Here is a 12,505-nt window from a genome sequence, read left to right as displayed (position 1 = left end):
ACACACGTGTGTGTGTGTGTGTCTGTGTGTAAGTTGTAAAACAGGTATTCCAAACGGCGCAATCAACTTCCTGAAATGTACTATGGTAGCGTCAGGATTTTTATCAGCATTATAACTAATAGCACTTTGATTCATTTTATCTTTCGTTTTAATTATTTGCTCGACCTACACGAAAAAATATTAATTATAACGTGGACATGTTCAAAGATATTTTTATCATTCACATTTGTTGCTATAACGTTTTTGGTTAGCGGTATAACTATCACTATGTTGCCGAAATTATGATTTACCCCATCATAGTTGAAATAAAAATGCTGAAACATACGTTTATTTGAGTTAAGTATGTAACAGAAATTATTTCTGTGGAATTTAAAAAAAAACAGTGCTTTTGTCTCATTAGTTTTTGGTCGAAAACACGGATATTATGCTGTGTGTTTGCAATTTCTCTATGTTTGATCATCTGAAAAATATGATAAATCTCTTTTAAAGTTCTTGTATTTTGCTTATCAGGATTCAAGTAAATGCGATTTCAATATGCACATATATTAATCGTTTATAATATGCCTTACATTTCGCCATCTTATACCCTAGATGATAATATTACATATATTTTCTTTAAGCATTATAGTGTATACCCCCCAAATAAGCCTTGTAATACCATCTATTATATTACATTTACCAGTTTTGCGTTATGCACACAGTTTTGTTGATCTGTTATTGCGTAATCGTCTAGTATTTCTGGATTTTATGTGACATGATAGAGCATATATTGATTACACGTAAGCTAAATGAAAATATATAAAACTGTTTATATATATATATATATATATATATATATATATATATATATACATATATGTAGATATGCTTTAAAACCTATAACGTATCGTTTAATAATATATTATTAAATGACCTTAATCTTTGTATTATTTTACCCCATTTCTCTTTGATTATGTCTATACATTACAATTTTAAAATTATCCTGACACAGAGTCTCTCATGATAATTTGGACTTAAATATTTACTCTTGGAAATATGCCAGACGGGAGAATATTATGGATGCCGATCGATACCATAATTCCATGAGAATAAAAATATTCAGTCAATCTACAAACGGAATTTTTTTTTTCGTAAAATTTTATTTGAAATATTTTCGATTTTATTTTTTTCATGCCATAAAAGCCGAGAAAATTATTATATCAATGGTGAATACTCTGCAAGGTTATAACAAATATCGGGTGTAAAAATTGTAGCCAATTAGAAATGTTCTTTTTCAAAATAATAAAAACAAATCTGTAAGAGGTTTTGAAAACATTTGTAACACTATTAGCATTTGTTTTCTACATAGTTTCTTCTATCTGTAACGCGCAAGACATGCACAGCCTTTAATAGCCTTTTAGTTTTTATAGGAAATAAATCCGAATCGTGTTCAATTTCGTAACTTTTATGAGAAATTAACGCCATCAGAATTAGTTTGGTCGTACTGCAGGATGAAGACGAGCACTATAATGATGGGAGATTTTTCAGTTTTTAAAAACTATTATATGGTCAGCAACCTGTTGTAATATTTCGGAGATGCAGGATTAATCTTTAGATAGTCTAAAAGAACAAAAATATATTTGTAATTATTGAGGCGGAAGGCACTTTTAAAGTCTTCAAAGCTATATTTTCTTTTCACGCCAGGTTCTTAACGAAGATTCTAAGAGTAGCGTAAGCATTGTTTAATCAAGGAGACACGAAGAATAGTGTCTAGGAATTTTACCAATATTATATATATATATATATATATATATATATATATGTATATATATCAAAGACTTTTTATGTCTATCTATTCGACGTAGATTTGTAGGTCAACTGCCATATTAAATCAGTTGCATTTGTATTATTTGCTATATGTATAGCAAATTATGAAGCTATCGGAGTAAATATCCACATGGGATCAATACAGGCAAACGACTTCCAGAAGTATCTAATTATTTAAAACATTTACCGCTCCTGTTTACAGTGCGCGATTTGTTTGTTTATTTACGAACAAAAAGTTTTGCGTCATGTGGGTGTGTGGGTGTGTGTATGTGTGTATAGTAATCCACATAAAGTACTGTTTCGCTGTTTCACAGATCAGCAGTGCGGCTACTCAAGCAACTATTTCAAGGCAGGATATATATATATATATATATATATATATATATATATATATATATATATATAAGTGAGTATGTGCATGTGTGAGGACACTTCCCATCGTATATTCTCACCGAACTGTTGATCGAGAGGCCTGAAATTTCGTATATATAATATTTAGAGAATTAGAAATGTTCATTTGTTTTCATCCGGGAAGAATACAGCTAATAAGACAAAATTTAATACATGGTAGACTGAATCGTCGATTTTGTGTTTGCTAACTTTTTAAAGAATGCGCATGTTACCTTGTGTAAAGAATAAGTAGTTTGAAGCTATCTCTTGAATTTCCTGTCACGCTGACTTAATGATTATCGAATCATGGACTTGAAATTAAAGTTTTGATATCAGCCCGAATATTTATTCTTTTTTTTACTGACAAAAATAAAAATCAGAAAATAAAAACTTATTGCTAGCATGCACATCCCAGTTTCTGTATTAATTAAAATAATATGTATGCGTATCTCTCGACCGCGAAACGACTGGTGGACTACTTGTTTATATATATATATATATATATATATATATATATATATATTTACATGTGTATATATATTCATATATATATCTTTACATATGTATATATATATATATTTATATGTATATATAAATTTACATATGTATATATATATATATATATATATATATATTTACATATGTGTATATATATTTACATATGTATATATATATATTTATATGTATATATATATTTATATTTACATATGTATTTGTATATATATTTACATATGTGTATTTATATATATATATATTTACATATGTGTATATATATTTACATATGTATATATATATATATATATATATATATATGTGTATATATACGATTGTGTGTGGCTATGTTTTTTCACAAAGTATAAATCACTCGAAATCTCCAAATAACTCCAAATGTATGAGAAAAAGTCCAGATTGATATTCACGGTGAGGATTTATCAGATCATCAGCGCTTTTCTCTGACTAAATCATTCATATATTTTTGTCTATTCCACTTTATCTCGGAAACCATCGGTAAATATAGCTTTAATTTTGCATGCGATTTTGTTATATGCGGAATCGTAATAATTATTATTGTATCCATTCAGTACACAATAAGCGATTCATAGTAATTTGTTAAGAAAATACGATATTTACTCAAGAGAACTAATTTAACTGACTTTTTATGAAGATTAATTATCAAAAGACTTAGTGAAAATGTAGATTACTATAGTTTAGATGTACTGTATGATAATTATATTAATTAGTATTTAATACAAAAAAATACTCAAAATTCAACATGATTTAACTATCGATTTTACATGAAGATTTTTTCTTAGTCAATAATCTATGAATTTTGCCAGTATTTTACTCGCAACATATGTCTTGTTAACAAATATTTGTTGCAGTTTCAGAAATTAAATACCCTCTTTCTGCGCCAAACACTTGATCAACGAACAAGATGCAGAAATATTCGAGTGAAACATTTTAGTATTATCTTCTGACATTGAGTTAGTATTGAATGAACGTAAATAGATTGTTTTCAAATAATTAGATAACTATGTATTTGTAAATATTTTTTTGTGATCTTTTGATCTTAATAGGTTGCAAGATAAGAATTCATAAGCCCTGATTGAGTATCTAGCTTAATGCTGCTACTAACGGAAACACTGCATTATAAAGCTGTGCAAGTATTTGTACGAGGGAGTGTGTAAGCAGTGGCTAGAAGATCGTATTTTGGGTTTGATATTATAATTGTTTTTAATATTTTGTAATTGTTAACTTGTAGAAGACAGTTATAATGTGCCAGATTGTACTGGGAGAACTCCTTCCAGCAACTCTTCATTTCATACTCACTACCAACATTAAATAGTGATTATATATATATATATATATATATATATATATATATATATATATATATATATATGATTAAGTAATTATCCTTTATACTTACAAAAAACTAGTGTTCCATCCTTACACAATCATCCGTGTAGTGTTAAAATACTTGCCGGTCAGGAGATTCGAACATAGCAATGAAGCCACCTTTGAATATATTTGCTGAGATTCAACCATACAGGCGACCAAACAATTACCATGAAAATGGAATGAAAGCTCATATTAGGCGAAGACCCAAGACAATCCAGAATGATAGAACAACAAGAATTCGGGAACATTGCATAAACGGCAGTTCATTGCCTCCTATATTATACATCCCACACAGTGGCAGTCCTTACTGATTCTTATAGGGGCTGGATAATGAAAAGCAAATCATTATTTTATTACACTGCCAGCCATTAGAGTTCCATGGTTACCCACTCATGAGTGGAGGAGTTTAATCCTTCTCTGTCGGGAGATTCGGACTTAGCCAAAAACCCCTTTTGGCTCTCCTTTTCTGTACGGTATATATATATATATATATATATATATATATATATATATATATATAATTCTATACAATATCTAATTATATAATACTCGCATCGCCCGTCACTGACTAGGTTCAAAAACAGCATACAGAAAATGGGGTCTGATTTATAAAAGTATGACAGCTTATGGAAAGAAAGGGTTGTAAAGAGAAAGCTTCGAATTTTGGGTATCAAAACCAAAGCAAAATATAATGAAAGTAAAAATAAAATAGATGAACCCAATAATTTATTATACCATGTCTGTTCACACTGAAACACTTATCACAATATTCTGTGGATCTATATTACAAAAAAACTTTGTTAAACTTTGTGACATATTTCCATTTATGAAGGTCAGGCGTGAACGAACACCCCCATAATTTTATTATATCATATTTCTTCAAACTGAAACATAATTATCAATGCATACTTACGCAGATATGAAAAGTCTTTATTAAATGTTGCCCCTATTTAAATTCCATGGAGGCCAGGCGCGAACGCAGGCCCCCACAATTTTATTATACCATCCCTATTTAAGTTAAAACATACTTATCAAAGTATTCTTAAGTACATCTATATCAAAAACCCTTGTAAACGTTTTTTTTTTTCATTTTAAAATTTTTTATTTACATACTTTGTGAACCAGGCGCGAATGCAGACCGTGCAATTTTAATGAGCCACCGTTCTGCCAGACAAACATACCCATTCCTGTGTCTCGATACATCTTCTATCATTATATGTAATATTTTTTTTAAATAGTCAACCATATAGGAGCCTATTCGGTGACCAGACACACAGACGACATTCTGTTTCATATTATATATATATATAATATATAATATATAATATACATAAAATATAAAATATATATAATATATATATATAATATATAATAAACATATCATATATATAATATATAGATTATATACATATAATATATATAATACATATAATATATATATATAAAATACATATAAAATTATAAAACTCAAATTACCCGATAATGAGTGTTGTAACCATACATCCGGTTTACGACTTCCGGTTGCACATGTGTACATAAACATAAACCAATAACAGCGTAAACAAATAAACACAAATTGCTACTTTTACAGAATTTGGCTTGCGGACTTAAATATTAGCGTTATTATTTAGAAATTATTATTTAACATGGGAAGGGGGTGTTTTGATACTATTCTGTATTACAACTAATTTTCTCACGAATAATTCAACTTTGATCCGTTGACAACTATACGATCATTTTAGAACGGCGATTCACCCAGGTTCTTCATTTTTTTTAATTTATTCCCCTTTTTGTAATACACCTTCCTTCAAATCATTCATAAATTTTTCTTCTACACTACCAACATAAATAATCCCGGAAATGTTTTTTACAAAGAAATATTCCACACAATAAAACATACTTTTTACTGTGTACCTTTTCAGCTTCTAACTTGTGTTGGTTTTCATCGTGTTTAAATTATCCAAATAAACAATTATTAATACTTTCTGCTTTTTTTTACATCGTTCCTCGCTGAACAGAGCTTAATCGAGCAAAATAGGATTTAAAAAGAAGTCATTAATATAGGGGGGGGAGGAAACATGGGAAAAATAAATGGAGTAAAATTAGAGAGAAACTAAATTAAGTCATAATATATTTCCTTTTTGCTCGCAAAGAAAAGTTTCCAAAGACTTAAAAATAGTATCTAGAAGTTTTAAATGAAAGGACGAGTGCGACTTACTCAAGATCCTAAACATGTCAGCACTGAAATTCGTGGCACACGTATGGTTATTTATAAGGTGCTCGCATATCGCAGAACCCTACGTATTATTCAGAACATCCAAAGGTGAAAAAAGTTGCATAACGAATCTTTAATGGTATATGTTTCAAACGGAAATCGAGTCTTTGCGATGTTCGCCTAACATAGTGTTCACTGCAACAACATTTTTAATTATTAAATTATTATGGCAGGGGGAAGAAAATCTTAGCAAATGGACGACAACATAAGTCTGATTGAAAAAAACAACACGTGGATTCGAGGCAAAAGACCACCGTTGCACAGACAAAAGATTCGCTTAGCACATCGGTCACTGATATTACCTAGCCAAGTTGGACGTGGGTAAACAGGACATCTATTAATTCTAATTCCTGTAGGCTGATGAAAATTTGAATCTTTCTTATTAATAGTAGTTTAAACAATATATATATTTTTTTTTTTACACAGTGATCACCACTTATCAAGGCCCGGAAGCCACTCAGGGATAAGGGTTATTGCAAGTACATGACGTTAGTGAGGAGATTTTATGAAGTGTTTAATTAAGGGGGGCCGTTCATTAGGAATTTGTTAACATTAGACTTGAAGACATCCAAGTTGTAGTCCGGAGGGAAGCAGGCAGACGGAACAGAGTTCCACAGGCGTGCAGTTCTAAGAAAGAAGCTTTGCTCATGAAATCCGCGTTTTGATTTAGGCACAGATATAGAGTGGGGAAAATTTTTCACAGTGGATTCAGCTAGACGGGTGTTTTTCGTGAAAGATTGGCGAGGGCGGACCAGGGATTGGAGTTCAGACGAGCACCTGCCATGGAAATAACGATAAAACAAGGATAGGCTCGCAACGTCTCTTCTGTGGGAGAGGGGTTGCAGGGTAGAGAAAAGGGCATCCCCCACTAAACCACGAAGTCTATTTTGTACTCTGTCAAGGAATGATAGGCTGTTTTTGGCTGCTCCTGCCCAGATATGGCAACAGTATTCCATCCTTGGCCGTACTTGGCTTTTATATAGATAGAGAATTGCATCAGTAGTGAGATATCTTCTGGAGCGGTAGAAGGATCCCACCATCTTTCCAGCGACCTTGGCAACAGACTTGATGTACGTGTTCCAATTCAGATCAGGAGTACAGGTCAAACCCAGAATCTTGTCAAAACACGGGGCCTCACCCAGACGAGAGCCATCCATCACAATTGATGCCAGCTGGGGATCAGAGCGTTGATGATGTAAGGATAGGAGTTTGGTTTTGGATGCATTTAAGGTAACTAGCCACATCTTCCCCCACTGAACCACGCGCTCGAGATCAGAGGAGAGAGAATCCGAGAGAACTTCGTCATTTACAGCCTTTGATGTGTTGCCGTAGATGGTCGTGTCATCAGCATAGATGTCAACGAATGATTTAAGTATGTGTTTAGGGAGGTCATTGATGTAGATCAGGAAGAGAGTTGGGCCCAGTATTGACCCCTGAGGGACTCCAGCATTTATATTGCAGGCCTCCGATTTTTGTCCATCTACCACTACTCTTATGAGCCTATCGGAGAGAAATGATTTAATGATTGAGAAAACATTTCCAGTTATACCGTAGCTGGAAATCTTGTGAAGTAGACCCTTATGCCATACTTTGTTAAAGGCCTTTGATATGTCAAGAGCAATTGCCCTAGAAAGGAAGCCCTTGTCAAGAGATTCACTAATCCTGTGGGATATAACCGTCAGCACATCTGCGGTAGATCTTGCAGAGCGAAAACCATATTGTGGGTCACTAAGAAGGTTATTCCTGCTGAGGTGGTTGACTATTTCTCTATTTAATATTGATTCCAGCAACTTACTCATAACACAGAGAAGACTTATTGGTCTGTACTAAGCGGGGGATGACTTATCACCTGAATTCTTAAATACAGGGCAAACTGATGAGGTCTTCCAGGGGGTCGGAAAGCACTTCTCCTAAAGGCAGCGCTTAAATAGTTTCGTAAGTATGGGAGCAAGTTCTGGTTGAAGCTTTTTTAACACTATAATTGGGATGCCATCAGGGCCAGTTGCTTTACTGGAATCTAGGTTTTTTATTAGCTTGGCGACCTCATGCACGGATATTTGTATGTTACCTAGCTTGTTCTGTGTTATAGGAGGAAATATGGGGAGTTGATGGCCTTCGTCGCATAGGGTAGAATTAGCTGCAAAGTTCTTTGCAAATAGTTTGGCCTTGTCTGACGCTGACGAGATAACCTCTGGTCCATTGATAATGGTTGGGATAGAACGCACACTTCTGTTCAGGATACTATTTGTTATTTGCCCAAACTGGTGGGAACCAAGCCGCTGCTCAGCTACCGTGGATTTAACAGAGTGGGCATATAGCTCTCTTGCATTTTTTATTACTCTTTTACAGTGGTTGCTGGCAGTCCTGAAAGCAGCTTTAGTGTCAGTGCATCTATTACGTTGGTAGCTATGGAAAAAGTGATTTCTGTGCGCGATAGCAGCAGCACATTCTGGGGAGAACCATGGCTGGCTGTTAGGTTTTCATTGACATTTTTTAGATGGTATGAATTGGTCTATGCCTACAATTAACCATTCGGTCAGCTCTGATACTATAGAGGACACTTCCTTTTTAAACATGGAGTGCAGAGGTAAATCAGATATGAATGTACGGAAGCTATCCCAGTCAGCCATAGAGTATCGGTATACAGTACGGTGGAGGGGTACGTCTGATGGCTTCTTACATTTCGTTTTCATCTTAACTGATACGACGGAGTGGTCGGAGGATCCTAGAGGAGAATGAACGGTACATGAACATAGCTCAGGGGAAGTTGAGAGAAAAAGGTCTAAGAGGCTTGCATATTGATTGGGTGTATCGGGCACACGGGTGGGTTCACGAACAATCTGAGTGAGGTCATAAGCAATGGAAAAATCATGACAAAACCTCCCCTCATCATCTGTCTTATTTGAATGGGTCAGCCATTCCACGTTATGGACGTTGAAGTCACCACAGATGTGGATGTTAGCCGAGGGATGTGAAGACAGTATGTGGTCTATTTTCTCAGATATGTTCTTAAAGATAGTAACTCCGCTGTTGTGGGGCCTATAGAGGGCAAATATAAATGCAGTGGTGTTAGCAAGTGCAACCCTGAAGCACATATAGGGTAAATTAGGATCTTCTCTATAGATATCCCTACCACATGGGAAGCCATCCTTAATGTAGGCACATATTCCATGCCCATGGCGATCTTGGGAGTCAGATTTAGCTGTTAAATTGGAGTATCCATTAGTTATGAACTCATCTAGGGAAGTGGTCGGCCCTATTCCAGTTTCACATAGAAATAATATGTCCGGTTTCGTCTCCTGTAATTGGGTTTCAACCTCTGGAAGGTTGGAACGTAGACCCCTGATATTGAAGAAGGAAACCTGGTAGTAGGGGTCTACGCTGGAAGATGGGGTTCTAGGTTTAATCGAGTTTTTTTTTCTGGAGATATTTCATGTTGAGGTTTGGGGATTTGTGGAATAGGTCGGCATACTTGGTTAGAGCAGTACAGAGAGGGAAAGTAAGAGAGAATAAGACAGGAATTTTTTTTTATTTGTAGCACACGAAAAGGTAAAGCCGTAACAATTACCCACTAGTATGGCATCGAGAGGCCCCACCAGAGACTACTGCATGGTCCAGATCCACTCACCAAATGGCAATACAGCAGTCCCAGTACTTTGCGCCTGCTGATAGGACAGCCTCCTTAGTGGTTAATCCAAGGTTCGGGTCCCTGACTATCAGGCGGATAACGTCAGCCCAGACAAAACGTTTACCTCCAGCACCCTTACTAGTGACATGGCAACAAGGACAGACAAAGACAGAAAAATATCCGACATCTCAGACTACTGGTCACCAAGTAGTACCGACATTTAAGCAGATTTTTCTTCACCCTTTGTCAGAAACATCACTCATTGAATGAGGACTGAATGACAAAATAGGAGAAGCGAGAGTTACTGGAGCTACCGATAACACATCCACTGTATTATCTACTCTCCATAAGGGGTAACCATTGTTACAAAGGGTCTTAGTAATAAATTTAAGTTATTCATGAAGATTAACTTCAGAACAAATCATCAAGGCGCCATGTGCTAAAGTCTTAATTAAATTGTATTTTCGGTTTGTAAGACAAAGAGACCGGTAAAAGTTGGTTCACGATAAACAGAAGTAAGAAAACACGAGGATGTCTTGTAAACAAGACCATCCAAAAACGGAAGAGTAGAACTCATTTCTTTGTCTGCCGTAAACTTAAGGGCTGGATGAAAGTTATTGATGGACACAAAAAAACATCCACATACGTCTTGACTTAAATAAGCAAAAAGTGTCATCAGCGTAACGAAAGTAAACGTCTGGTTTATGAAAACCAGGTAATAGGCTCAGTTCATAAACACCCAAAAACATATAAGGCAATGCTGCTCTCAAGGGACAGCACAGTCCAGCCCATCTGTATAAATAATATTAAACCTGAATTCAACCGACATGGTTGCAATTTTTATACTTCTACAAAAATATTTTCTGGAATTAGGGGGAGTTGGAAGTTTACTCCGATAAAAGGCGTCAGCAGAAATATTAATAGTCGCTAACAATAGCAAGTAAAAAGACTCGAAATATACACAGAACGCATAAATTTGTTAGAATTAGTATAGTTTTGCAGAAAGTTAACAAAGATAAGAGAGTCTTTAATTCATAATAAACTATAACGTTCCAAAACGAGTTCTATGCGTTTGTCAATCATTTAGATTATTATCCTATCATGGATAACGTATGTTGTGATGATCCTATCATATATATATATATATATATATATATATATATATATATATATATATATATATATATATATATTATAATATATATACCATATATTAAAATATATATACCATATATTATATAAAATATATATATATATATATATAGTATATATAACATACCCTATATATAATATACATAATATATTTATAATATATATATATATATATATATATATTATAATATATATACCATATATTCTAATATATATACCATATATTATATAAAATATATATATATATAGTATATATAACATACCCTATATATAATATACATAATATATTTATAAGATATATATATATATATATTATAATATATATACCATATATTCTAATATATATACCATATATTATATATATAGTATATATAACATACCCTATATATAATATACATAATATATTTATAATATATATATATATATATATATATATATATATATATATATATATACTATTTATATAATATATATACAGTCCTGGACAAGGAATTTTATCCCATGTACTGAAAATTAATCAGAAAGTTCATTTATCGAATCATACTGGGTTCCATCATCCTTTTGCCATCCATGCCCAAAAATTTTCAATGGGATTAAAGTCCGGAGAACAGGCTGGATGATCTAACAATTCTATATCATTTGAAGAAAAGTATTCTCGTTCTTGTCGAGAATTGTGGATCGCAGCATTGTCTTGCTGAAAAATCCAATTTCTTCCACGCACGTGGACCTTCAGTCCTCATAGAATCATTTTCAAGCATTGAAATGTACTTCAATGATGTTTGCCGGCCTTTCACTACTTGCAACTTTAGGGTCCCAGCAGACAAGAAAGCACCCAGATGATTACAGACCCCTCTCCACTGAGCTGAGTTGAAAAAGTCTCTTTGGGTAAATTTTTAAACTTTTTCTCATCGGAGAAAATTACATTTTCCCTCTTCTCTTAATTCCAAGTTTGGAATTTGGCGGCATATTTAAGTCGGTTAGTTTTGTGCTGTTCAAGAAAACGTGGTTTCTGCAGTCGCTTCTGCTGGTTGTAAGACTACATTCTGCTACTGTTTGGTTTTTCAATCGACTTGCGCTCATACTGCAGTTTTTTTTTTAACTTCTTCTGATACGAGGATCCAGTGATGGGGTTATTTTTTTTTTTTTTTTGGCCGACCTGGACTCTTTTTGTGCCCATATTTATCTGGATTTCTTATAAAAATTGTAATGACCGTTTTGCTAGGATTCACTTCGTTTGCATTGGATCTATGGGAGAGTCCACCCCTATTAAGCTCAAAGATCCTTCCTCTCTCAAACTCTGATAATGGTTTCCCTTTCGACATTTATAATTTAGTAAGATGTTTTATCCATTA

Source organism: Euprymna scolopes, chromosome 5, assembly GCF_053919585.1.
Source record: "Euprymna scolopes isolate OS-2025 chromosome 5, ASM5391958v1, whole genome shotgun sequence".
Lineage (NCBI taxonomy): Eukaryota > Metazoa > Mollusca > Cephalopoda > Sepiida > Sepiolidae > Euprymna > Euprymna scolopes.
Note: the sequence above shows the minus strand (reverse complement) of the source record.